This window comes from Urocampus carinirostris, chromosome 4 (assembly GCF_059441175.1).
Source record: "Urocampus carinirostris isolate Australia breed hairy pipefish chromosome 4, RoL_Ucar_1.0, whole genome shotgun sequence".
Lineage (NCBI taxonomy): Eukaryota > Metazoa > Chordata > Actinopteri > Syngnathiformes > Syngnathidae > Urocampus > Urocampus carinirostris.
In genome coordinates this window covers 25,044,706-25,072,558 of record NC_142352.1, presented here as the reverse complement: position 1 = coordinate 25,072,558, position 27,853 = coordinate 25,044,706, and positions in this window count along the sequence as shown.

Below are 27,853 nucleotides of genomic sequence, written 5' to 3'. Positions count from 1 at the left end.
CCGACACACTGACTTGTTATGTCTGTTCGCACTTCTGTGCTGAGCACTGTTGAACAGGCTTCCCAAGAAGATACACGGACAGACTTCTTGACCTTGACCTTGGCCAATGCTTTGAAAACCATTTGCTCATCGGAGCGACGCAATTCGACGTATGAATGTAGCCCTGCCATCCAGACAACCACACTCGAGAGCGCCTTGATTAAGCTGACGTCACATGAGGTGCATATGTACCCATTAAAAAATACTATCTTCGCAGATTCTTATGAGGTTGCGAACCTGTTTGCAAAGCAGAACAAGGCACACACATTGGTGAAACAGTTCTAGAGCCAAAAGCTTTCACAATGGCGAGTCTGATACTCGGAATAGCAGGGAAGGTATATTATCCCAAATTCCTCTTTCAAATGACACTGTCAGCGGCAGAATAGAGGGCATGAGTAAATACATTTTGGCTCAAGGAGACCTAAGTGAAAAAATATGTAAAAAAAAAAAAAAAAGGTGGTGGTGTTCAGTAGCTCCAACTAGGTTAAGAACCAGTGATCTCACACAAAAACGATTCTTATTTCAATAGAAAAAAATACTTAACATGGTATTAAGAATGGCACAATATATGGTTGAACAAAACAATGAAAACCAGAATGAATTATATTTAGGATAACGTAAACATCAGTTTGGAATGGTGGCCATCACATTTATCCAGACCATTCAATAACTATTTCTAAATTGTTTAATTGTGAAAAAAAGCAAAGGCACAGCAAAATCAGTCTTTGGCACTGGGTGAGATAACATTTTTTTTTGTTTTGTTATGGAAGAGAAAAAATCACATTGAATAGTCTCATTGAAATTGGACTATTTTATGTATTCCCGCCAGGTAAATCCATCGCGGGAATACATAAAGTAGGAATACCAGGACATTGGAAGTGTAAATCATGAATATATTCACATAAATCCAATTGAAATCTTAGTATTCCTATGGATATGGTTGTGTAATCCCTCTCATTGTTTTGATTATTTCTTGCATGTATACCCATTAAATAATAACTTCAGTTGTGCTCACATTCGAGATGATATTTTTTTCTTATTTGGTGCTACAACCGAGAGAAATGACACAGGCAAATGCGGGCTCACTCGATAAATAATATGTATTGGTTGATCTCTCGTGATATTTTCTTTTCTGCCCGGAAAATGAAAATGCCAAAGTTGTATCTATTCATATAGAGTGTAAGTACATGCATCTGGCCACATGAGAATATCTTGTTAACACAAGGGCCGCAGCAACGGAGCTTGCTTTTGCAGCAAACAAGCAAAGTACTTGGTTGTTTTTGTTGAGTGACACAAATACAATTGTCCTTTACATGGAAGGGAAACATAAGGTAAACTTGGAAGCGTATAATTGTGCACTGACGTTACTCCAGCTTGCCCTCCAATTAGGTTGCTCGTAAACAGAAGGTATACAGGGTTCACGGTTCACAGTCTACGGATCCCTTAACTGCACTCCTCGGGAAACCAATGAGGACGTAACTCTGGGCAGCCTTTTCCACTGTTCATGGTCCCTGGCCTGTTCTTGGGTTGTGGCAAAATTGGCAACAATCCATTCCATAATGTTGTCAGCCCAGTTTTTTTTTCGGTCTTTCTCTCCTCCTGCCCCCATTGACTAACGATTTTCTTGGTCGGTCATGAAGATCTTGTGACATGACCATACTGTCCGCGCACAGTCGACAACAGTTCTTCGTAGGGTCTAATGTGCCCTCTGATGGTGTTGCGCACTGTTTTGTCTGACACGTGGACTAAGTAGCTGGTGCCTAGAAGTTTCCTCTAGCATCACATCTCCAAAGACTGTATTTTATTTTCAAGTTTGTTGTATATATTATGTATATAGGTTATTAGTTTCTAAAAAATTAAACATCGTGCTCGGATCGGTCGGTCCATCCATCCATCCATTATATTCACTGCTTATCCTCAGTAAGGTCACAAGAGTGCTGGAGCCCATCCCAGTCATCTTCGGGCAGTTGGCAGGGGACACTCAGCCAGTTGCAAGGCACACAGAGACAACTCACTCGCTCATTCACACCTAGGGACAATTTGGAACGGCCAATTAACCTGAAACGCATGTTTTTGGAATGTGGGAGGAAACCGGATTGCCCGGGGGAAACCCACGCAAGCATGGGGGGAACATGCAAACTCCACACAGGCAGGTTCGATCCATAACTTCAGAACTGTGACGCGGACACGCTAACCACTCAACCGCCGTGCTGCTCGGATTGGTCCGAAAATCAAAATTCTGATCCCAGTCTTCTAGCAGTCCTGATTATTGTTTCGTTAAAATACGTTTTATCTAGTTTTTGTTGAGAGAAAATTGTTTCTCAATTGAAATAGTATAAATCATTTTTTTTAAATCAACGAAGCGGTTTTACCATTCACCCTACAGCTCTCAGTCTCCCGTGAACTGAAACGTCTCTTCTCCTTTAGAGACACTTGCTAATTACTAAACAGAAAATACAATGAAGTTTTTCAGACGACTGTAATCAGCACTCTCTGCGTGAACCTCAAAAAGGACGTGCAAATGAAGCCGGTATGGCAGAGTAATTGCGCAGCGGAAAGTATTGTAACCTAATTAACACCGGACTGCGGCCTTTTGCCGCATCTGCCCGTCTGCCTTTGATACGTTTCGTGATGCGTTCTGACACCGTCGTTAAGGGAGTCGCTTCCGTGCACATGCTGCCATGAGCAGCGTAATTGCACTTTAGGGTTCAGACTTATTGCATTATGCAAATGACTTTGGGAGTCGTGCCGCGGATAACTTAATGATGTCCCTAACCGGTTGTACTTAGCGTGATAGAGGGGAGTTTTTAAGGTTTAAGCGTTGGATAATGTTACCATTGCTGTAAGGATTTGCAAAGGGTAGGAGAGGCTGGTCGGGGTGTACTGTGTCTTTTCTTAATTGCAGGCGTTTTGTATCGACTGTAGCGAGGGTAAAACAGTGGATGATTTTTATTTTTTTGCAAAAAATCCTGGAAATCTCATTTAGATGACATACTCAGTTTTGGGAATAGCGCCGTTATAAGTAACACCGTTGCTTAATGTGACGTAAAAGTTCGAGACCCTGTAAAAAAATCACAATATTCTGTACACATCCTGAGACATGCGACAGATTATGGCCCAGCTCTCCAATAACTCGCACACTTTATGAATAATTAAATGGGGACCTGATCAACATGTCCTACTTATACAGGAAATCAAAATATTTATATCAAAAGGAACATAAATTACTGGTATATTTCCAATAAGTAGGGTTGGATGATTGAATATTATACGGTGGTGTCAAAGCCTAATTGTAGGGGTTGTTGTTTTTGTCTCCCAGGTTGATATCTGAGACGCAATAACTGGCTCTTATTTGTTCAATATCTATTAGCCTGATGATGATCATGCGCTCCCTAGATTTTTTGAGTAACAATTATTTAACGCACTGGATTTTGCACCAAAGCACCTTAAAAACAGTAACCCCATGTCCAACCGTGGAAAACCAAATAGTGTATGGGTAATCCTTAAATACAAAAATAGATAAAAATGAATGTAGTGCAGTAGAAAATTGTCAATTTTCCAGTAAAAATATTAATTTTCCAAGCCTGTCATCACTTTTGAAATCCTCAAATGTGGTTTATATAAGGGTATGTAAAATGATAACAACATACTGATGAATAATTGAATGAATGACAGCCTAGTTAATGTATTTTTCATTATATATTTAAATCAATGTGTTTTTAATAACGAAGGACTTTTTTTATCAATAGCATGTGCTAAATAATACACACTATCCCTTTAAGACTTCAGTACAAAAATACAATTTTACAAACAATTAACAATTGTAATAATTGCATGTTGAAGCTGAATAAAAAAACATACTTTATATGTTTTTCTCTATCCTTTTAAATCAATTTGATTTTTATAATGAATGGCATTTTTTAGCAGACGGATGAGCTAAATCATACACACTGTCCCTTCAAGACTACAATATTATAAAACAACATTACAATAAATTAATAATAGTGATAATAATATGGTGCACTGGAACGGGAATTCCATGATAAAACATTTTTAGTGATTCTATTTTATTTCACTTACGTACACGGTTTTGTTTGATCTTTTTGAAGGTATTGGCTGGTTGCATTAAAAATAATAATAATAACCTTATCATATTTGCATATTTTTCTGGAGCGTCGGCGGAGTATACACACGATATTTACAAACATCAAACCCGCATAAATCGCTAACACTCTCTAAAAGCACGAAAACACATCAGCGTCTACTTGTTGTACGTTGATGATAACAGCTCGACAAAGCAGCTTGCAACATTCTGAAAATGTCATCTTTTCCCGGACTTCAGCGAGCATTTTCCTGCTCCTCTCACCGCTTGACTTTTATAGCGTTTGAACGAGCTCGAGGATACATAGGGCCCCTGGCCTGTTGGAGCCAATCTCGAGTGGCTAGCGCCTGATAAGAGCCTGGCGGATTGCCAGGCAACGGTATGAAAGGTGGTGCTCGTTTTACGTGGGTGACTGGGAAAAAACACTTCTAAAAAATAAATTTCCAGAATCGTGTCTGTTTCAATGTCACATTTCAAATGAAGGTATTAAATTTGAGTTACTGTTTCAACCAGAGATTTCAAAGACTGAGTTGCATGCTTATGTTAAGTTTCCTAGTGGCTTTGCGGTTTAAAAATTAAGGTTTTAATACTAGATTTTGTATCATGGTTTATGCTTAAAATTTAAGTTTTAAAATAAGGTGTATAGCCTTTCACATGTTGGAACTGGTGCAAAATATAGTTTTACTTTACTTTTTATTTACCGTATTTTTACGTATTTTTTTATAACACTTTTTATAAACTGTTCTTTCCATTTTTTCTCAGCAAGAGCCAACAAATATACGTGAGAAAAATGTGCGATACTGATTAAAATAATTTAATGACAATGGAAACTATAAACAAAATACCATCATACCATTTAGAAGATGTTTATTTGATGTCCTTCAAAGTTCGATTCAGTATCAAATACACTAAAGAGTTATTTCCCTTGTGCTTTTTTATGTTTATTTATTTTTATGATGATTTTTTTTTTTCTTTTCTATTCCCTAACATTCATTTTTGGCACCATTATTGCAAATATTGTGATGATGAGATCAAGTCTATGCCATGATTACTCATTGTCTTCACTTGTGCCTGCTCGTTTGGCGCCAGCTGCTGCTGGTCACCTGTTTTGGTTTCCTTTCCTTAAGCTAAGCCCTTTGTCAGTCCGTCAGCGAACCTCTGTTTACACAAGGCAAGCATTTTGACTGTTGCTCCCGACGTTCCTGTTTTGTTACTGTTTCCCACTCATCTGTTGCTGATTTCCCTGTTTGTCTCCGGCTACGAGCCGTTTTTTGACCCCAACAACGTTCTGATCTTCCGTCCCGGCAGGTGACCTGTTTCCCGGCTAATGACCTGCTCTGGAAGATCCACTTCTGCATTCCGAACACGCTCCGATCCCGTGAGTGGATTGCTCCCCTCGTCCAGCGAGCACCGGATCGCTGGCGCTGATTTTCCTTCCATACCTCAATAAACTTGTAAATAACGTTACACATCTGGGTCCTCCTTCTGTTCTGGTCTTGACAGTCTAATGTTTTTTTTTTTTTTTGTATTCTCGCCGATATTACTGGTAATCCAGTTGTTAGCACTCTAACCACCGTGACCTGGGTTTGATTCCTATTGCATTTAAGGTTTTGCTATTGTGGTTAAGCAATATTTTTTGACTGATCAAATATTAAAAATAAATGGTAATGCTGTACTGTATCTAAGTGTCTGATACCAGCCCTGGATTATAATGCGCAGCCAAATTGTAGGTTTATTTTCAGGTAAAAAAAGTATACTCGAATAGATACAGCAATAAACAGCACATATTCAGTTATGCTATGAGGGTTGTCAACTGCCTTTTTTTTTCAAAGAATACTTTCAATCCTGTGTTGTTTTTAAATGTGGTGGTTCAGATACTCAATATTATAGAAAAAACATATACGCTGCCTAACTTATGAGCGAGACAACCGTATAATTTGTTCGGAATTTGCTTCAGTGCTATGTTTTGTTTGTTTAAGTTTTGTATAAGAATGTTTAAGGCTTTTATAAGTAACCTGTAATGTTTTGTACTAAAAAAATAAATATCTCATTAACTAATATGCTATATAAAGAGAAATAAAGTGAAGTTTAACTTACTTGTAGAAGATGGGCTTCAAGAGGTCCAATCATTTTTTAAACCGCATCAATCCTTTTTATTCCACTTTGATTTCAAAATAAATTGCTCGGCTCTTCTTTACACTTTACACCAACCATATTGAATGGATGCACAAGATATTAGACAAGACAAATATCAAAGGTCTTAAAGCTCTGGAGATAGTCTAGACATAGTATAGACAGTATAGAATGTTTACACACGAACTAGGAAGAGGAAGCAGATTTTATTTTTCTTCCAAGTGGATGCTGGGCGACCTCTCACAGCATCCCACGCCGGTAGTGGCGGAAAGAAGCACAATTGCAATATCCTCTACTCAGAAAATGGTGCAAAAAATGCAAAATCTCACTTACAGCAATGTCTGGATATTTTTTTGACATGCGAAAAAGAAAAGATCATATTTATCGTTTTATGTAAGTCAAATGATCTTAAGTAGGGGAGCGTCTGTGGATTTTGATCAAGGTCTTATTTTAGATGTAAACATTTACAATGTAGAAATTGAAGCAGGGATATGATTCAAAATTAGGTTTTGGAGCCCGGTTTTAGGTTTCACATTAGGTTCTGAAGAAATGGGTTTTAAGTTATTGTTTGGGTTTAAAACTATGGGGCAAAGTATCGTTTTGAGACAGGGCTACTGTTTTAAACAAGAGATGGTGTCTTAAAATAAAGCTTTAACATATTTATACAAATGTTTTCAAAGGTTTTTACACTTTTCTCTTCAAACAGATTCTCATGTTTTTTTTTTTTTTTCAAATACTAGTGTATATCGTGTTCTAGTTTAAAAATTGGAGTTTAAGGTAGTTAAAAACTTTAAAGAGTCAAGAGCTTCAAATCAAGTGCCAAGAAAGGTCTTAAATGTCGAATGGAGGTTTTTTTTTCCTAGATATAGCTAGAGCTTGTAGTATCATTTTTTAACAATGTTTAGTTATTCAACTAAGGATTCAAACCTTTCACATTGAAGTTTTAAGACAGCGTTAGGGTTGAAATAGTGTTAAAGTAACATGTAAAACAGCAGGTGTCTCGCTAGGGTTTGTTCTCCAATCAAGAGTTAAGGTTTTAAATGAAGGTTTAATGAGATGTTTGTTTTTCAAAAAATGGTTTATTTTCGATGCTAGTTTAAAATTGTGGTTATACGACACTTCAAAACAGATGTAAATGGAACAGTTTTCTAATCGAGGCTGTAGTTAGGTCTTACATGCAATATTTAAGGTTTTTAGCCCAAATAAAACTGGGTTTCAATACAAGGGTTATTGTTTCATATTCAGGTTTGATATCAGAGCTGTTTTTTTAAGTAAGTATTCAATTCAAGAGTTTGGTTTATATTTGTGGTTGCTAGGTACGGTTTCAAGAAGGTTACATTTTTAAACAAGAGAGAAGATTTCAAGTTAAAGTTTGAAATTAGTCATACAGGTTTTATTGAATCAATTGTGAGATTTTTGTTAGAGAAATAATGCTTTCTATCAAGGGCGTCACGGTAGATGTGCGGCTAGAACACAGCCCCACAGTGCGGAGGTCCAGGGTTAATTTCCAGGTACTGCGGCCTCCCCTTGTGGAGTTTGAATGTTCTCCCAGTGCCTATTTCTTCTTGGCACTCCAGGTTCCTCCCACATTCTAAAAACATGCATGTCTAGTTAATTGGCTGTTCCAAAATTTCCCTAGGTGGGACTTATCAGTCTCTGTGTTCCCTGTGACTGGCTAGCAACCAGTTCAGTGTGTCTCCTGCCCACTGCCCGAAAAAAGCTGGGGTGGGCTCCAGCACCTCGCGACCCTAATGAAGTTAAGTGGCGCAATAAATTGATGGATGCTTTTATTCGTGTCCTATTTTTAAACTAGGGTTTCTACTTATGTCAAAGGTAAGGTTCTCAACCAACATATGAGTGAAGATTAGGTTTTAAAGCCAGTGTTAATGTTTCAAGAAGGTTTTGAGCATGGTTTCAAGCTTGGTCTGGGTTTGGTAGTTATGACTGCTAGATAAGGTTTTAATACAATGCTACAGTTTAAATGTGTTAAATTAGTCATAAGAGTTCAACCTAGAGTTTTTAGCTTTCACATAGCAATACTTTGCTCCTCAACCACATATTAGGGTTTTAAATGGTGGTGAGGGTTTCCCATTAACTCAGTTACTGTAAACCGAGTTAATGAAATGGAGCTTAGGTTTCAAAGGTAGGGTTTTAGGCTAGGGTACTGGCTAAAAAAATAGGTTTTGGGACAAGGTCATGGTCTCAGACAATGGTCAGGGTTAGCAGAGAAAACTTGTAGTACTTAGGATGCATCTTGTCTTCCCAGTTTGGTGAGTGTCAGCACTTTATCTCTGAAGAAGTATTTCCGTCCATATGAAATAATCCCTTTGACTCGTTTTCAATTCCCAGCACTTTTAGACCACACCTTGTCCTGTAAAGTGCACACGGGTGTGTGTGTGCGGCACATCAGCACGGGCTATTTTAAACACCTTACAAAACAGCAGCGCAAAGTAAGTGGCGTCAAATTACGATCAATCTTTTTCACTGTCCCGCTAAGTTGATTTTGTATGCGGAAAGCACCTATTGGGTAACACAGGCATTTAGAAAGCCATTTAGTCAAGAACACGCATTTCCGCTCCACGTTGTGATGAAGTGCCTCTTAATTGCATCGTATCACGCGGCTCCACTCGGGCGCTTTTGCTGCCTAAGTGATGGTCACGGCACAAAGACATTTTTAAAGACCCTGTTGTGTTATTTCCAGGATGTGTTACTCAGGTACCCTAATTTATGTACAGTGCCTAGCGAAAGTATTGCATCCCAAATAGCTTTTTGTCACATCGCCACATTTTAGGGGCGAAGCGGAACCAATTTATTTCAACGTTTTAAGTTGTATTAACGACAAAAAACTCAAAAGTAAGTGCTGCAAAAATGTTGCGCCCCCCCCCCTGTTCTCTCAGTTTATCCAACTGACTCAGGAATTCCCTGATGACTACCGAATGACCCAATGTCGACCTAAATGACTAACAATGACAGAGTGAAACTGTGTGCCATTAGGTCTCAGTTTAAATGCATATGTAAACACAGCATTATGAAGACCAAAGAACACACACGGCAGGTCTGGGATGAAGTCATGGAAAAGTTCAAAGCAGGAGTGGGTTTCAGGATGATTTCGTCACATTTAAACATCTATCGGAGTACTGTGCGAAAAATGATCTAAAATTGGAGAGAGCAAATAATCACTTAAAATCTACCAATATTTGGCCATCTCTCCAAACGTTCGGCCCAAACAGGAACAAAAACAATGAGAGAAGCAAGTTAGAGACCGATGATAACCTAGGATGACCTGCAGGCATAAACAGCTGAGGTGGGACAATCTGTGCATAAGACAACTATTCTCCACTCTAAATAATTGTGTCCATTATGCAAGATGAAAGCCCTTTTTGAACAAATACCATTTGAAGGCCCGTGAAGCCACATGAGAGACACAAATGACTTGTGGAATAAGGTGCTCTGGTCGGATGAGACCAAAATTGAACTTGGGCTTAATGCAAAAAATATGTTTGGCATAAGAGCAACACTGCACATCATCCTGAAAACACCATCCCTACCTTAAAACTTGATGGTGTTAATATCGTGATTTGGGGTTGGTTGTCTTCAGCAGGGCATGGAAAGATGGTTAGAGTTGATGGGAAGAAGGATGGATCCAAATGATGGGTGATTCTGTCAGAAAATCTGTTGAAGTCTGCAAAAGACCTGCAAATATGGCGCAGGTTCACCTTCCAACAGGACAACAGCCCTGAATATAAAGCAAAATCTAAATGCAATGGTTTAAAAATAACAATATGAAGGTGTTAGAATGGACAAGCCAAAGTCCAGGTATTAATCCCATAGAGCATTTGTGAAAAATCTGAAAAAAATCTCTCTTTACAAACAATCACAATGACACTTTAAAGAATTGACCTATTGTGTCAGTAAGAATAGGCAAATGTTGATTTTTCAAGGTGTCCAAAACCACAACCTCAAAAAGTCGTCTGGCGGTGATCGCAGCATAGGGAGGTTGGACGAAGTATTAAGTCAAAAGGGGACAATATTTTTGCAATGTGTAATTGTTTGTTCTTTTTTGTTTTCACAATCTTTTTGACCTGTTTAGGGCCATAACACTCTGAGAACGCGCAATGTAAGGAAATTAAGCAGGATCGGGCCTGGTTAGTACTCGGATGAGAGACCGCCTAGTAATGGCGCACGCTCTGCTGTGACAGAACTGAATGTTAAAATGAAAATTATGAATACAAGGGTTGGGATATTCTGACTACTCTCCGGACTAATACTTTGCCAAATCGACAGCCTCTCACTAGGAGGAAACACTCTCCATCTTATGGGGTCCTAACACATGGAATTTAATTTTAATTAAATGCTTAATGAGCCGTGGGATTAATGCAGAGGACTTTTTAAAGCAAACATCTATAAATCATTAAGGCCCCTCATTTGATAAGGGTGGCTAGGGGCCCCTGGTGAGTGTGCGTTCCTCCAGATGCCTAAAACTGATCCCCTTGAGGTCAAACGAGTCTTCGTGCCGCTCTACTAAACAGTAGTTAGGCACATTTGCGTGTTGCCACTGAGGAAATTATACCTCTTTCTGCTTAAACAACGACTTATGGACGAAATCAGTTGTATAAACTCTTGAAAGCAACACAATGGTCGGCTTCTGATTTTGAAATAAATTAAGTAAAATCAAAAGACGCACATTCTGTTTCAATTTAGGTTGGAAAGGTTAGAAACATTAAGAAGCTGGATTTTGTAGGGTCGAGGTTGGTGTCAGGTGAGGCACAGTCAGATAACGGATGAATGAACCTGCATCACATTCATCATTTGGTAGAGCAAAAAGGCAATATGTAAACTATACTATAAAATACAATTCTGTTTTGTCTAAACTTGTAAATTATGTCTGTGTTGTTTCTTTTTGATAAAATCATCAATAAAATGGTAATGCACCACCCTGAAAAATGGTCAATGCAGCCAAAAAAGAGTTACTGGATGGCGTGACTTGCTGTTGGCTTGCTAATACTCACACAAATTATATTGTTTGGGGCCTGGGTGAGCGCTAAATCAGAATACTTGGTCACACTATCGCCGTAAGTCATGAGGCAAGAGAATTGCATGCCTTACTCTGCATCTGGAGACACCCAGCACATTACTAAATACTGCATGAGATATATTCTTATGTTACGTAAAGCCACTCAGATATTAGGTAGGAGACTTGAGCAGACCTGTTTGGTTGCTCATAACTTCTTGCTTGGTGCCTGACTATCTAAAAGCACTCTTTCACACATTATCCAGTTTGAAACATTGTCTCTCACATAGGCAAATCGAAGAGGCAGTGTCGCCCCCATAGGGCCTCGTGTGGGTGGGTAATTTAAGCCCTAGTTCCACAGGTTGCTTATCAAGAAATATGTATAGCAGTGTTCATTTTACCTCTGAAAAGTAATGGGTCCCAGGGACTCGCATGCTCAAAAATCTATGGGTCCCAACAGAGATCAATGGGTCCCCAAAATTTAGTGTTATTGGGTTGAAATTGTAAATTGGCGACAAATATATACTATAAGTCTATATATTCATTCAGTTTTAATCATCACAGTTTATTGGTAATACAAATCAGATATCGCTTCAACATGTTTCAGTTCACAACAATATTGTACATTATACAAAATATTATTGCTAAAATATATTAATCTATATTTTCATTCAGTTTTAATCATCACAGTTAATTGGTAATACAAAGCAGTTATCAAATCAGATTATTCAGTTCACAATATTGTACACTATACAAAATAATATTGCTGAAATATTTATATATTCTTGCCGTTTTAATCATCACAGTTAATTGGTAATGCTAAGCAGTTATCACTTTAACATTTTTAGTTCATATATTCTTTGTGGTTTGCTGTCCCGCCATAGTTGTAATGCCTTCTCAAGGTCGAATCCATTATCATCCTCCTCACAGCGTCACCAGGAATATAATTTAGTCCATTTTTGGCAGAAAAGTCCTTTTCTTGCTCAGAGTATTCTTTTGTTTATTTTCTTTTGTCGAATTGTTTGCTTCAAAACACGTGATACCCTTGCCTTCGCAGTCTTCTGAAGAATTTGTCCGCCGTTTTTTCGTGCCGGAATTATTGCCGTTGTTACCACTTTCTGTGTTAAGTTTCGACTTATTACCGACACTAAAGAAATTACCATTTTTTTGTTGATTTGCACCTAATACCAACTGTTTTTTCGGAGCCATACTTCTCTTTCACTCGACAACCGCCACAACAATGACGTCATCTCAAAGCAACGAGATCTCGTTTGCCGAGACCAAAACAACGATGGCGGATGGCGGATCCGCCTGACGAAAAGTTTGGAGTGCGCTAAATCTTTGTTAAAAAAAAAAAAAAAAAACGCACGTTAATTTGACCCAATGCGTCCCCAGCAAAAATGATGCGTCTAGGACACAGGGACACAGGCAAACGAGAACACTGATATAGTAATACATAAAATACCATGAAAAGCTGAAGTAAAACTGTCCACTTGGGCCGCAAAACTGTTAGTCTTAGGGCTAGCATAATAACTGTCAACTTTTACCTTATCTAATTCAAACGGGTTTGCTGGTTTCAAGAGCTGTCAAACAAGCTAGCTTCCGAATCCTAGCTAAGAAAACTTAATGCTAAAAGATTTAAATAATCTCATCTCATCTCTCATCTCATTAGCGGCACCGCTTATCCTCAATAGGGTCGCGGGGGTGCTGGAGCTCATCCCAGCAATCATCGGGCAGCGGGCAGGGGACACCCTGAACTGGTTGCCAGCCAATCGCAGGGCACACAGGGACAGACAACTCGCTCGCTCATTCACACCTAGGGACAATTTGGACCGGCCAATCCACCTGAAATGCATGTCTTTGGAATGAGGAAACCCACACTGCACGGGGAGAGCATACAAACTCCGCAGAGGAAGTCCAGTAGCTGGATTTGAACCCACACAGGAGGTTCCCAAGACCTTAGAACTGTGCCGGACACGCGCTAACCACTGCGCCGCCGTGCTGCCCAGTTAAATAATCTATTAGTGGATTTTTTTCTGATAATAAATTACTTATTAAAAAAAAAAAAAAAACGCCCTTTTAAAGTACAAAACAAATTAGAAATCAGCTGTCACCTATTGCTATGCAAGAATATTAAAGCACCTCTGCTGATCACTTGAAGACACCACAGATTGGTGACAAATTCAATTCCCGTATTTGATGAATTTTGCCAGAATATAACTCACAGCCCAAAAAGATAGCCTTTTGTGATACATTTCCCATATGATGTACACACTGGACTATTCGTTGCATGGAAATAAAAGTAGAGTAAGAGTAAGAGGCTTGCATAGTAAAAAAATACATTTCAATTAAAATAACTTTTCTTCGTCGAACATAAATTAACATTGATATGTAGTTTTACCTCAAAAGATAATTAATTTATTCTTAAATGGTTACTGCGCTGTTCTCACTTAGAAGTATCCCTTTTTTGCCAGCTAAACAGCGAGAGAATCATGTTCCGAATAACGAGATTTATTTTCATTAGTTGCTGTTATTCGGACATCCTTATAAAGTCAATGTAAATGTAAATACAAACTATGCAAGTACATTATTAGCTAAGCTAATACGCTAACAACAATTTAAACAAGAGTAGACCATTTTGTACAAAACGTAGCAGTAAATAAAAACCTTAATTCAAGTAATCACAATATTTGTCATACTTTCAAACAATTATTGTCCTAATCAACAACAAAAGAGAATCAAGCTTCCACTTCTCATTTTAACCACAAGAGGGCACTCGAAGACCACACTATAGTTTTGTCAAAGGCAGAACAGTTTCTGTATACAATATCATTTAATTGAAATTATGTTTCCAATTGTTTCTATTGTGGTTTCCGGTATATAAAGCACACCCTCTTATGAGGTCCACTTTTAAATTTCTGGCCGATTTAGGGTTTTTAGCTGCACCATCAGTGTTTCCAGAGTGCAGTGGTTAGCACAATCACCCAACTTATAAAAGGTTCCCGGTTCAGAATCGAGTGGAAACATATGTTGGCTTGGAGAGGGATGGGCGCCACCAGACTGTATTTGTCCAAGACACACCACATGAGATGGTGCCCCTCCGGTTATAGTGGTTAAGGGAGCCAACAAAGCAAGCAGGTGCACCATATAGTCAGGAAAATATGGTCTATGTAATTGTATCATTTGGACACTGTTTCAGAAATCTGATACTTATATACTACACCTACCTGTTGTACTTAACTGGTAGCCTACTTTTTCTAAATGTGTATCAATAATTTAGAATTGATCCTTTTTTCCGTTGTACAAGTTTCTTGCTATTTTCTGATGGACCCCTTATTTGCGGCCTGCTCCTGCTCGGAGGGACTGCAAACTCATTGACGGGCATGAAAAGCAAATGGAATGGCAGCGTCTTTTGCGGGTTTTCCGCTGTGAGCTCCACTCAACTGTCAAAAGCTGAGTGGCAGAGCATTTCATGGCCGATTACCGATAATTCCCATGCTGGGAGTCGACTGGAAAGCAGACAACAATGTAATTACTGTCCCCCTTTGGCGAAACCGCTTTGTCGCACAACTGAATAATCATATGTTCTTTTTGACACCCGACCTGAGACAGGGCCCAGATCACTTGATTATAGGAATAAAGAATAAAGATAAAAAGGGTTACTCAATTGTGTTGTAATTCGTGATCTGTCAAGTGTGCCTCATTCATTTTTTTTCTATTAAACTATAAATGAAAATGGTAAACCTAGGTTGGCAACCCAAAATGTTGTAAGGTCAAACAAAACAAAACAAAAAAAAAATAGCAAAACAAATGTTTGGGGCCGCAAAAAAAATAGAAGCTTCATATGCGCAATATAAGGAGCTCAATATATATATATATATATATATATATATATATATATATATATATATATATATATATACATATTTGACGACATTTTCCAAGGAAAATTATATCAATTGTTATGCCGTTTTGATCAGTGATATATTCCGACTGATCGATCAATGAACAAATATGGTACTTGTTGTTTTTTGTGCAGACAGGAGCAAAAAACAGGTCAGAGTCAGGGTCAAAAAAGGCTTCCCTAGTCTTAACTGAGGTTCCAAGACGGACTGACAAAAGGGGACAGATGGGAGTGGGTATAAATAGGGGCAGGGAGCCAATCATAGTCCGAGGCAGTTGGTGCAAAAGGAGCAGGCTCAGGTGAATCACTTCAGTAATCATGTCAGTATTGGTTTGATGGCGAGAGGTTGGACGGCTCTGAAGCAAGGACAATTATTTTGTCCACAATTTTCAGCCTAAAGTTAAGATATTAAGCCCGAGCCAAGCCCGTTCCGAATTTCAGGCCGGGTTGGTTTGTTAGGGTCAGGTCGAGATTCTCTCTCGCTGAGTTTCTGTTTTTTTTTCTTGTCAGTGTTCTTCTTTGTGTCTTTTTATGCTGTCATCAAGCCTAGAGAACAGGGCATGCAGCGGAGTCCGTAGTCGGCCGAATCACCTCTACCCTCCTCACAAAAAAAAATAAAATAGAAATTCGTGACACATCACTAATTCAGACTGCAGCTGGAAACCAAGGTGTAATATCTACGACCCTCCACTGTGTTTCAGTAAAAACAAAATCCTCATTGTCCGACAGCAATCCAGACAGACTTCACAGCAAAACCTTTCTAGCTCTGTTTTAGCTTTTTTTTTTCTCACTGTTGTCCATTTGTACGTTTTTGCCTCCGTGCCAGTAACCGACAAATTGTTCACCCAGGTGCCGTCTATTGTGTGCACATAATTGCCCGGCAGTCGAAGCTCATCAAGGGGAGAAATTGAAATTATTTCCTCGTACTCGGGGACAGCGAAGCGTGGAGCATAAAAAGATGATGAATCTCCATATTTCCATGGGGATCGTGCTATGACACAGGCAGACTTGATTAGGTTGAGCAGCTAACAAAATTGCGCTGCTCAAGTCTTGTGAGGTGTTTTTCCATTATTTTTAGGGGTAACATCAAACATTAGAGGCGCAGATGTAATGGATGTTATAGCTTTAATTCACCTCAAATATGCAGTCAGACACTATAGGCACAGATAAAAGAGGAATTAAAACAATTAGGTAAAATAATAAAGTAAGATGGAAATTAATTTTGTAAATTCTGGTCTGTTGGCACAACATTTTGAAAATGTTATATTCATTTTTTTATGTTATGACTAATTTTGAAAAAGGTTTTTCATCATTTATAAAAAAATATATTTGAATAAGATCATCATATGTTTTGCATTTTTTTATTTTACTTTAAACTTATAGAAATGAATAATTGAATACATAAATCCAATTGAAAAATAATTAAAATAAATGTACCGGTAACCATTTTTCCACACAAACAACTGCAAGATACCACAAATTCCCCTTTTTTTTAAAGTTTTTTCCCCATTTTTTGCACAAAACAAATAACGTATCGTAATCAAAGCAATGCCGACTGACTGTAAGAGCAAGTGAGAGAGAGAGAAAGAGAGAGAGAAATAAAGAATTATTATATCATTTAGATTATTTTAAAACATATTACACTTTACTGATATGTTTGTAAAGGAAATTTTAACAACAATGCTATTTTGATTTCGTATTGTATGAATATCATTATTATTATTTTTTTTTAATTTAAGTTTATATTTTGATTTATATTTTTACAGTAAGAATTTACTTTGCTTGTATTATTTTGTTCTACTTATAAAAAAGTACTACTGAATACATGCAAAAAGAAAAAAATATTATACATATATAAACATATAATACAATTATTATTATTATTATCATTATTATTATTATTATTAATATTTTGTTATTACATATTTATATATTTTGATGTGTTTTGTTTTGTAAATAATTGAGCATTTTACTAGATAAAAAAGCGTGCGTTACAAGTCTTTTATTTGGGGAAGCGTACAGGGTTAGCGGGAGACGCGATGACCGTCGAACGTCAGCAGCAACGCCGTGAAGACAACTTCGGGACACGTAGCCAATCGTAGCGTGGGACGGAAGCAGGTCGAGTTTACCGGGACTGGAGAGAAGATCGTAGCGTGGAACGGAAGCAGGTCGGATCGGAGGCATGCAGAATCAGGTAAACAAGTCAAAAAGACACAGGAAAATCAGGCGAGTCAAACGGGGTAAAAAGTAATCCTCCGACGAAGAGGTCTCCGCGTAGCATGCTTAAAAAGGGAACATAAACCAATCAGGAAGCGCATTCCAGCGCGCCAGATGATCACCCCAGGTGGCTCCACTTGGGTAATCATGACATTATTATTATTATTATTATAATTATTATTATTAATAATAATATTTTGTTATTACATATTTATATATTTTGATGTGTTTTGTTTTGTAAATAATTGAGCATTTTACTAGATAAAAAATATCACTTTGCATTCCAGTTAAAAGCAAAACAAAAAAAACAACACTTTTCTGATACAAATGACTCCACGGTGCAGTTTTTAATGTAGCCTCCCCACAACAGAAATGAAATACAATTTCAAAACGCAATGCATTATCACAATAACAACTATTGCAACCCCCGCTAATTATTTATGATGAAGTCGTCGTCATCACAATATAAATAAACAAACTGATTAAAAAATAATAAAGTCGTAAAAGTCCACGGCATGCTCAGCTATGTTCATTATGTACTCTTCTTTAATTAATCTTGCTGCTCTGCTTACTATCTATTTATTCTAAATGTCACCTTGCACAGCGGAAGTCAACAAGTGTTGTCAACAGTAAAATAACTTGCTCAAATCTCAGTTGGAAATCTACTGTTGGATTTTCGTCTTTGATCCGTATGTTCTTTAAAGCTGCGCAGGGAGTTGCCCGACGTATTAAAACCGAATTGAAACGTCTCCCGGTGCTCGCGTGATAAGATCAAGATGCGGCAGGCACTTTTAGCAGGTGTTGCTCCCACAACGCGGCAGATTAGCCACTCATCAGATTTTTTTCTTTTTTTAATAAACTACGACATCAGTGAGAAGACTCATTTCACGCACTAACTCCCCAAACTCACGACTGGAATCAATTCAACTTATTTAGTGTGCGCATCAACTGCTAAATGGAGGCAGCGTGCCGCTGCCATTGTGTTTTTTAATGGAACTAATTTGCCTGTAAAACCAGTATGACGGTAAACACGGTAGTAAAGTCGAGTTCATTTGCAAATTCAGTATGGCGCCAGGATGGTGGTTAATCGTGCCTTTCAAAATGCCTTTGACGACATTATCCAAGGAAAAGTTGCATAGAATTAAATTTGACAAGCGACATTGTTTGCATTTGCTACAGCAAAAACAATAATTTCACAGCCATGAAAACTACTGTTAGAATCAAGCACGTCATCCAGAGGGTGCCCAAAGTATTACGGGTGCCCGACACTAATCAGGAGAAGGGTTAGTTAGGACTGTGCCGACAGAAGAAGCTGTCAAATTGTGCCTTTTTATTTTTATGTTTCTGCTTGCGTATGTTTCTTGACCACTTGATACAAGTCTTTGATTAAGACTGGACTTCCTGAACTTCGCGAGCCGTAAATTTTAAACTGCTCTAATTAGGGAGGGGGATTACCAGCTCAGTAGCCTAGATGGTAGTGTGCCCGCTTTGAGACTGGGAGGTCGCTGGTTCGCGCCTCGACCGAGACATACCTAATTGGTATAATGGCGGCGCCCTCTGGCTGCGGCTGCATCGACCCGCTACAACGGGTCAGGTGTATCGACATTTCGTTCTGTGTACATTGTTACAAAGAATGACAATACAAAGGAAATTATTATTATTATTATTATTATTATTATTATTATTATTATTACTTAGAGGTGCTGTCCGGAATTTGAAACTGTGTTACACTATAAAATAATTATATATATATAATTATATATATATAATTATATATATATATTTATATATATATATATATATATATATATATATATATATATATATATATATATATATATATATATATATATATAGGCATTTTCTTACTTTAACCATCTTCATGCCACAGTACAGAAAAATGCAATTATCAGCATCAAATCATATGCATATGTTTCTTGCCCACTTGATACAGATCTTTGATCAATTCTGGACTTCATGAACTATGCCAGCCATCTGTTTTTCCACTCTATTGATAGAGGGGTATCCAAGTACTCTGCCAACAGAAGAAACTGTTAGACTACCACTTGCCATTTAATGATCTTGAATCATTTTGAGAATCAAACATCCATCTATCCATCCATTATCCGCACCACTTATCCTCAGTAGGGTTGCTGGGGTGCTGGAGCCCATCCCAGCCATCCTCGGGCAGTGGGCAGGGGACACCCTAGCCAGCCAGTTGTAGGGCACACAGGGACAGACAATTCGCTTGCTCATTCACACCTAGAGACAATTTGGACAAGCTAATTAACCTGACATGCATGTTTTTGGAATGTGGGAGGAAACTGGAGTGCCCCGGAGGAAACCCACAGAAGCACGGGGAGGACATGCAAACTCCACACAGGAGGTTCAATCTCATGACCTCAGAACTGTGCCACACATGCGCTAAGCACTGTGCGTCCATGCTGCCTGAAAACCAAACAGTAAGATTTATTTAAATGGAGGACAATATCCAGCAGTAAATCTCAAACAGGAGATTGTTAGATGGTCAGCTTTAGGTCTAGTAAAGATCCCAATCAGATCACAATTGAATTATAAATCTCACTATAACATTTTGTATCAGTGTAATGTCTATGATGTGGCTAAAACAAGGTTCAATTATGCTAGATGGGCTTTGTAAGGTTTTTCTGTCGCAGCCATGCTCCCAGTGTACCACACCGAGGCCTCATTTAACTTTACATTTGTTCATTTGTCCCTAAAGTGCCACCATGTCTTGTTTCTGTGTTCATAAAAATTGTTTGTCAGCACTTTGATCATCGTCAAAGGCGTCACTTTGATGAAAAAAAGCACAACATTTGATAAAAGTGATACAAGTGTCACAAAGTAGTGGCAGCATTCAGCATCCGGCCCAAAATAATCATTGCGTTCCACCCCCGCATGTCACGGCGGCGTCGTCGTAATACTTTCCCTAGTTGATTTTCTCTTGACAAGCGACAAAATGGCTCACAATCGCAAAATGAAAACCGGATGTAATTTACACGCTCCCACATCTTGTGATCGGTCTTTGATCGTTGCAACTGGCTCTTATGAGCTGACATTTTACAACCGATCAACGGTGTCGCCGGCGGCGTGAAGAGGCTCCTTAAATACACTTGTGAGGATTGTGTCGCTCTATAAATACTTGGGCTATCTTATCTAGATACATCTATAAAAAATATAATACTTAAATAAAAAAACACTAAGTGCTATATGAATCAATTATGTTCCTTGTTCCAAAAGTGGTGTCTTTAGTTTTGTTTTTTTTTTTTTTTGTTTTTTTTTTTTGTTGAGCGCTTGGGAGCAGGAAGCCCGGATCTCCTCATCCCCACTTCATCTGGCTCATTCTTAACTTGGCTGTTAAAACACATTGCGTTCCTATTTATGTAGGGCGGTCCAAAGTACGTCATTGTGTGTACTTGTTTGTGCCTCGATGGCGCAGCTTGATCCGTCCTGCAGCAAATAACAAGACCTCAATCTCCGCCTATCTCCCCTTTAATCAAATCACAACCTTTTTTTGTGTTTTTTTTCCCCACACTACAAAAGTGTCAGCGGGCTTTAGAATAAGGCGGTTCTTATCAAAGAGCCCCGGGTTCAATTGATTTCCAAGGCCAGGAGGTTTCTTTTTTCCTTTTATTCAGCAACTTTGAAGATCAAAATAAAAAGGGGATGGTGGTGGTGGGGGATGGGAAACACCTGCAACCCCCCTCCCTCCCATCAGGCAAATGACTTCTGACTTTCAATTTATTTGGGCAGGAAATGGAAGGCTACATCCTAAGCACAGTCAATAGGAGGAGGGGTAGCACAGGAGGGGGACTTGTAATCAGGCGCCTGGCCGACTCCAAGGCCTCGATGCTGTCACTTTTAATAGGCACTCAGAGCACACAATCTGGCCTGGCCGGCATTCCCGCCTCATCCCGTTTCTTCGTCCGTGTCCTTTCTAATAACAAGTGAACGTTTCCCGCCGCATGGCATGAATCACGTGAAAATGCCCGACCTTTCCCGACGAGAGATTGGCGGCCTTTTCGTCCGATTGGATTGAAACGGAGATTGGCTGTAAAGATGGCCGCCTGTATGTGAGGCGACTATTTGGCTGGGGTTTTAGCAGGCGATAAGGTGACGTGAAACACAAATAAGGTTGTTTTTTTTTCCGTACGTATTGTCCCTCACGAAAAATTAGGGTGGTAAATTATATGAATGACTTTGAATAATTCACAGTGCATTGTAAAACAAAACAAAAAAAACACAAGCAAAGAAAAAAACAATGGTATATTTCATTTTAATTATTTTGTATTTTTTTTCTTTCTTTTTTAAAATTTTCTAACTCTCGGAGTACATAAAAAATTTAAAATCTAATAAAATAGATAGTTTTCAACCTCATTTAACTATTACATTTATTTTTCAATAATTAACACATTATTTTTAAAAGTTTATTTTACAAGTATTTGAGATATATAGAATGAAAAGAACTGTGTAAAGCGAGTGGTAGGGAAATTGAAAAGGGCCGTGATTAATAGATGGGGGAGGAAGTTGACTGAGTTTTAGAGAGAATAAAGGGATGGCCATAAAGCACACTTAAAAGTCTTGGATTTTCTCCAGTGCGGCTGTCAGAGACCATCTCTGAGGTCCTGGGGTTAGTCGCCTGCCTCCAAGACTGGTAGGTCACAGGTTCGAGCCTTGGCTGAGTCAAGTTTTTTTTGCGTGAAATCCAATATTTTTGTAAAATTGTTCACATTTCTGAATACATGCAACATGTATGCGATCTTCTGTGATTTGAATGCCTTCTCCTGTGTTCGCCACAAGTTTCCCACAAGGATAAGAGGACGAGCAACGTCACACAAAATAGGTCAACTCAGAGATAATAATACAACAATAAATACCATTGTCGAAAATTTCATACGGAGTGTGACATCTGTGACATGTGACTGTTCTATGAGCCAGTTGTGGCAAGCGCCCTCTTCTATGCGACAGCGTGTTGGGGAGGCAGCGTCAAGAAGAAGGATGCCTCTCGTCTCAATAAACTGGTTAGGAAAGCGAGCTCTGTTGTGGGCAAAGAGCTGGACAGCCTAACAACAGTAGCTGAGAGACGGGCACTGGAAAAGCTGCGGTCAATCGTGGACAGTCCATCGCATCCACTACACAGCATTATCTCCAGACAGAAGAGCAGTTTCAGCGACAGACTGCTGTCACTGTCTTGTACTACGGACAGACTGAAGAGATCTTTTCTTCCTCATGCCATGAGGCTCTTTAACTCTACCCGGCAGAGTAAAAGCCCACAGTAAACCACACCACCTACATTGCATATTACTGAATCTTATTGCAATATGTATTCTGTGTAGCACTATTTAGTTATTCTATATAACACGCTACAGTGGGCATTTGCACGTCACACTGGGTATTTGTATATTGTATTCTTTTTGCTTTATTATTGTATTGTTTCTCAGCTCAGGGATGCTGCTGGAAATGTGAATTTCCCTTCAGGGATGAATAAAGTATATATCTATCTATCTATCTTACATGTTAATATAATCTGCTGAGACTCGTCGTCAACAACAGACATAAAGTTTCTGAGCTTTTAAGACTGGATTCAGCGACTTAAAATTTTACTTGTAAATTTTGCAAAGCAGACCTTGGGTATCATCGCCATACCTTTGTGATGCACAATTATTTAAAGAGAAAGTAAGTGCAAAGTTGAACATAATTTAGTCAGACTCGCCTCTGTAAGATTCAACCAGTGGTGGGCCATGAGGGCCTGAAAGGCCTTTTCTACAGAACAGTATCTGAGTTATGGGATGTTAATTAAAATTTCTCCATCAATATTTAGGTCAACTAATTAATCCAAAATTGTCTGTCAGCTTCCTTTCCAGGTTTCACCCTGTTTGTTTCCAGAAGAGTGTTTTCTTTTTAAAGCATTTAATTAATAACATTTCAGCCATTAGTCGTTGCTCGGCACTGAAATCAACCAGGAGGCCTCCACAAGCAGAAGGTCGTGAAGCATAATGTCAGTCTCAAAGAAATGTTTTGGTATAACCATTCAGTTTCAAAGTTTGTGTGATAATGCTAGCAAAGGGACATGAGGGACACCAGTTTCACAAACTCTGAGTGACGTGGGGGAAGTAATCTACCAAAACGATTGTGCTTTAGTGGAATGTCTGACCACTATCTAGTGGAGGCAAAATTGAGAGTGTGTTAAGTGGCAGGGTTATGGAAGGGGGGCTTTTTTGTGCCTGTGGGTGGTGGACAGATACATTTGTTTGGTGAAATGTATAAAAGGGAACATTTAACGGAGGAAGTGGAAGTAGCAGTTGAGTCAATGAATGAAAAAAAAGGCTGCTGAGTTGGATGGATGCATGCCATTTAAGACATATACGTCTGTTGAGTATGGGGGGAAGCTTTAAGGCAGGACCCTTATTTGAAAAATAAGGGATAGAACATAATTAGTTGGGGAGAAATAGTGTGGATTTAGAAGAGGAAGGAGATGTACATATCAGATAGTTGCAGTGAGGCAGTTGTTTCAGAAGTTTATAGTGAAAATAGGAGTTGTGTATTTGGGCATTATGGATTTAGAGAAAGCATATGACAGAAAGAAGTGGGAGGTCGTTTGGCAAGTATGATGGGTATATTGGGTTGGGTTCAGGTTGCTGCATGCTGTGCAAAGCTTCTATAAGGATAGTAGAGCTAGTGATAGAGTGGGGAGTGAAGTAAGTGCTTTCCGGTAAGAGTGGGTTGGAGGCAAGGGTGTGTCATGTCTCTTTGGCTGTTCAATTTGTATATGGATGGAGTGGTGTCTGAGGTGCATGTAAGAAGAGGGAAAGCAGGTATAGTGCGTGAGGTTACATTGCATGCAAGTCAGATGTTGTTTGGAGGTGGCACTGCTTTGGTGGGTGTCTCTGCAGCAGGACTGAGCGTTTTGTTTGGTGGAGGTTGATAGAGTGTGTAAAAGAATGAAGCTTAAGGTTAATCCATGAGGTGTTTGAGAGGTGGTGAGGTAGATGGATTAGAGATTTTGCTGAATGGTATAAAGTTGCAGGAGGTAGATGGCTTCAAGTATTTGGGTTTATGTGTGTCAGATGTTTGTTGTTTGGGGGAGGATGTGAACAAGAGGTTTGGTGAAGGGTGCAAGACAATGGGTGTGCTGAACGGATTGTTCAAATGTAAAGATCTGTGAATGGTGCAAAAAGAGGGTTGGATAAACGCAGTGGTGGTACCGACAGTGATGTATGGCTCACAGGCGGGGGTTGGGGAGTAAATGAGCATAATAGGTAAAATGCCTTTGAAATGAGATGTTTGCATAGTATGTGTGTAGTCTCACGAGTTGATTAAGTTGAGAAGAGAGGAAGTAAGGAGAATAGCTGTTGTGGTGAGAGAGCTTGCTTATAGGGTTGATGAAATTGTTCTGAGATGGTTTGGACATATGGAAATAATGGATGAAGGTTGTTTGACTCAAATAACTGATAATGCAGAGATGGTGGGAAATAGAACGAGAGGAAGACCCATATATGTTTGGATTGATGGGGTGAAACGGGCTCTCGATGTGTGGTTGGTTAATCTAATGGATGCTAGGGATGGATGTGAATGGGAATGGATGGTTATGAATGACTGATAGAAAAGCATACGATGAGGGGGTAAACTATTGTATGCCGTCGGGCCCTGCTGCTGATGAAGGGTTGCATGACACAGCAACTCACCCCTTGATGTGCTGTGTGCTAAATGTTCAATGTCAGGTTAGGAAGAGTAGGGGAATGGATGTTTTAATAGACAGTGATGTGAAAACTATTAAAATAGTTGCAACCCTAACTGAGAGGACTTACTGAATAGTAATAAACGCAAGAAGAAGACCAAAAAAGTTACTGTTATGGCGAATGACAACTTGTCCCTCTTTCTTTTTCTCTCTGAGTATGAGTCTGAGCATTCTTTTGTCATCGGGTTTCAATCAATAGCGTCTCTTTTGTGAGACGAGAGCCCACAGCTTTTAAGTGGCTTCCAAATAGATGGGCAACATCCGATCTAGTCTCAGTTTGTGAGAAAATGTGTGAACTCATCATGCCATTTCAAATACCACAGTCACCGATCGATGGGCCATAATTCTTGAATTTCGTGATGTTGACACCATAGGATCAGAAAACACCTTGCCAAAAACTAGAAGAACAAATTGGTCTGCAATTACTTTGAAAAATGTGACTCAAAATTATGTTTCCAAGTTTGGCTATTACAGAAAATTTGCATGTAATGTAATGTTGGAGAAACATGTCATTCGCTACCTCGTTTTTCTTTTTCTCTGCCAGTTTAATAAGCTGACTAACTTGCAGGTGATAATTTGCAAAGTCCGTTCTTGAAAGCAAGTTTAAAGCCCACAATATAAACTAGTAACACATCAAAAAATGAAGTATTACCCTATAGAGGAAAATGTGGTTATATTAGGTGTATTTTTTAACATTTAAAGACATTTTAACATTGCTTTCTAGTGGAATAAGACTAATAACACTTGTATTTTCTTATTTTTCTGCTGTGATCAAACCTTAACATTTTCATTACATATCAGATATTTCAAATGTTATTCTATTATATTTGTTGGCAATTTAGGTTGCTATTTTAATACCATTTTTAAAAAAATGTATCCATAATTGTCACGGTTGCCTAATTGGCCCCGCCCGTGTGGCGCCAGTTTGGCACCAGCTGCGGCTCGTTGACAAATTGGCTTTTCGTCTATTTAATCTCAGTGCTCTCACTCTTCCTTTTTCAGTCCGTCAACAAATCTCTGCCCCGCAAGACGTGGGTCTTGACTCGGTCCTGTTTGCTGTTGGTATTTCCTATCCTGTATTGTTCCCGTTTATTTTGTCCTGTTTAACATCGTTTTCCAGTTTTATTCTCGTCTAGTTTGTACTGTTCAATTCCGATATCCTGTTTTGATATCAATCCTGCCGCCCATTGTTTAATATAGGTTTCCAGTTTCGGTCCCGTCTAGTTTGTCCTGTTTATTTTCGATATCCTGTTTTGTATCAATCCTGTCAGTCCTGTCCTGTCGGGTATCGACCCCATCTGTCCAATATCTGCTCAGGCAATTGGTATCGATCTCGTCGGCCTCTGGCTTCCTATCATTCCACGCCAGACTGCTGCCTACCGTGCATGACTCCCCAATTCCCGTAAAATAAAAGGCTTGTGTGAGAAACGTCACGCATTTCTCAAGCCTTAAACCCTGCGCTTTATGCAACAATCCAGCCAATTCATGTATTTTTTTCTAAAGGCTGGCAGGGGCACCAGAGTAGTCAGAGTTGGACACGAGGGATATGTGAGTTAAGGAAAGAGCAAGTATACTGTAACTTTGTGCTTTGTGCGGGAATAAAATTAAAATTTACAGATTTTTATCATGGAAAAGGTATCAATCTAAAGGCCCGGTCACACAGCCTTTCACGAGCGTATCGCGGCTGAATCACGGCCAGAAATTTCTGCCCGTGAAGCAGACGCTGTTGGACGCTTTGAGATCGCGATACAGACGCGATACACGCGGTAAGAAATTCACACGCGGTTGGCCGAAAAAGTTTTGCCCTGTTCAAAAATTTAGACCACGGGTAACCGCGGGCGGCACAGCGATGCAGCCGCGGTTACCCGCGATAAGAACACGGAGCAGTCGCCGGCCAATTTTGCGAGTAACGGAATACATGGAAGGGCAAAAATGATGTTGGCAAGGTGTTTGGATTTATTTTCATTTTGTTTCTGTCGCATTTTATGTTAGTTTTGCCGGAGATCGAAGAGTTCAAAGCCAGGAGAGAAAGCTTACCACGTGTTGTGAGTCATCATTTTATTCATATTTAGTTTCCTTTGTCTTTTATTAGCATATTTGGTATTGGAGTAATCCAAAAGTAATTGAAAGTAATCCAGTTAAAGTAACCCTACCCACCCCTGAATGATATGCAATATCATTAAACTGCAATACACATAAGCCCTAAAGAATGAATAAACACACGTATTTATGTAGAAACCACGTATAATGAATTAAAAAAAAATAGTTTTTCAACCGTTTAGTGCAAACCTATATAAAGTGATATTACTTAGATTAAAACAATTAATTACTTAAAAATTAAATTCTTATACGTCCTTTATGACCCCCACCTTACAACCTCTTGTCAACACTTTTACACAATTAGCTAATGTTTTGATGGCCGTGGTTTCACATGTCACTGATGAGACGCAAGGTTGAGGCCCCTTGGGGGCACGCCCTCTTTGCCGACCGCATGTGAAGTACGAGGCAAGTGAAAAGTGACAGCTGTGACCAAAAAAAAAAATATGTATTATACAAGGAAGATGATAAGAGCAACCAACAGCGACGAGAGGGCTTCAAACCTCGCTGGTGTGTAAAACAAGCTCTTCTGTCATCTTCCTTCTTTATTATTAATGCAACAAAACCCGGCACCCACCGCGAATAATATGCAAA